Source organism: Carlito syrichta, unplaced genomic scaffold (assembly GCF_000164805.1).
Source record: "Carlito syrichta isolate Samal-C Ts95f unplaced genomic scaffold, Tarsius_syrichta-2.0.1 Scaffold305794, whole genome shotgun sequence".
Lineage (NCBI taxonomy): Eukaryota > Metazoa > Chordata > Mammalia > Primates > Tarsiidae > Carlito > Carlito syrichta.
In genome coordinates this window covers 423,451-425,362 of record NW_007249890.1, presented here as the reverse complement: position 1 = coordinate 425,362, position 1,912 = coordinate 423,451, and the positions used below count along the sequence as shown (strand labels likewise).

The following is a 1,912-nucleotide window of genomic DNA, read 5'->3' as shown; positions in this document are numbered from 1 at the left end:
AGGCTGTGGTAAGCCATGACTGTGCCACTGCACTCCAGCCTGGGCAACAGAGTGAGACCCCAACTTAAAAAAAAAAACAAAACATATAGATAGATAGATAGATAGATAGATATTGTTGCTGTTGTTGTTGTTCTAGAAGAGGATCATTTTTATTTTTATTTGTTTCTGAGTTGGAGTCTCACTCTGTCGCCCAGACTGGAGTGCAGTGGCCGCTCCCGGCTACCGCAGCCTCGACTGCTGGGCTCCGGCGATCCTTCCACCTCAGCCTTCCAAGTATCCGCAATTTCAGGCACGTGCTACCACGCCCGGCTGATTGAGGATCCTTTTTAGAACACCTTCCACAGGCTCAAGGGCAAGTTGTGTGACCAGTGCTAAGGCATGGGCACAGAAGGCTGAGGCATCACCTCAAGGAATGAGTGAGTCACTCCTGCTAGGCTCCCAGGAGGAGATAATGTGGGAGACGACCAGAAGGATCCTTTATATCCACCACGCAGACAGGTCTTACCCACAAGAGCAGGGACTGAGCTGTGCCTTTTTTTTTTTTTTTTTTGAGTCGTAGTGTTACTCTATCCCCCAGGCTCACGACCACCGCAGCCTCGCCCTGCTGGGCTCTGGCGCTCCTTTGGACTCAGTCTTCCGAGGAGCTGGAACCACAAGCGCGCACAATGCCCGGTTTTTTTGATTGACTGTAGAGATGAGATCCCGCCAAGTTGCCCAGGCCGGTCTCGAACCCCTGGACTCAGGCAATCCTCTCGCTTCGGCCTCCCCAAGTGCTGGGATGACAGGCGTGAGCCACCCACCGCGCCCGGCCTCGAGCTGTGCCTTCTGATCAGGGCTCCAGCATGTTCTTCCAGAACTTTCTTTCCTCCTCTATGGCAAGGGGAGATGTGCCATGGTTGGTTGAGTCTGAAAGGAGCTGTGCCTAGAAATGTTTTCCAAGTTCCCAGCAAAGGGGGCGGGGACGGAAGGCCGTGGGGGAAGGCCTACCTGCCGGGGGCTGGGGAGGCTGGGGGTCCCGCCTCGCCAAGGCCCCGCCATAAGCTCCTCCAGTCCTGTCGTTTCGACCTCGCGCTCCCTTCCGCCTCCGCAAGACTGAGCAAGGCGCACGAGACAACGTGCCTGGAAGCAACTTCCGCTTCTGGAACCCTGGAGGAGAGGAGGCGCCGCCAGGATTGCCCAAACGTCCCCATAGCAACAGAAGACCGCGGGGTCCAGCTGGCCAGGAATGACTAGACGGCTCCCGGCATGCTTCCGGGGCGGCGGGCGGAGCAGCTCCGGGTCACTCCCGTTTGACCCGGAAGTGGTCCTTGCGCCATGGGTCCGCGCCCTTCCGGGACCTGCGGTGGGAGCGCAGGACCTGGGAAAAAAAGCCTTCCGGGCGCATCCTGGGACCCTCAGTAACACTGGCCTCCTTCCAATCTTTTGCTTTAGGCCTGGGGTCAGGGTGGGCAAAACAGGCCCGCCTGTGGGCTTAGAGTGGTCGGACCTTTTGAGATTGTTGGGAGAAAAAAATAGAGTCATCATGTTGCATGACATAAAATTCAAAGGTTTGCGTTGCTAGAGCTTTATCGCAGCATGGTCATACTCGTTCGGTTGTGTCATCTGTGGCTCTTTGCAGGCTGCAAGGCAGGCTTGAGGAGTCGTGGGTTGCCCTGCAAAGCCTAAAATATTTACTTTCTGGGTCCTTACCAAAAAAATAGCTTGCCAACCCTGCTTCAGGTTTTTCTCGCAAGCCCCAAGGCAAGCCAGTCACCGCCAGGCAGCCTGTTCTCTGCCCTGGGAGGAGGAAGGGACTGGTGTGACAGTGACCTGCAGCCCCTCCACTCTCCAGGGTCTGGCTAAGAGCAAGAGCAGGGCTGGCTTTTGCCTCGCTCCCCCTCAAAGTGATTCCTCTCCTCCTCCTCCTCCTCTG

At 56.5% G+C, this 1,912-nt stretch overlaps 1 protein-coding gene across 3 annotated transcripts in view; it reads left to right on the top strand.

Annotated features, from left to right (window-relative positions):
• The window catches only part of LOC103264991 (vascular endothelial growth factor receptor 1), a 44,972-nt gene that overhangs the window by 14,656 nt on the left and 28,404 nt on the right, over window positions 1–1,912 (top strand). The window lies entirely within an intron of this gene.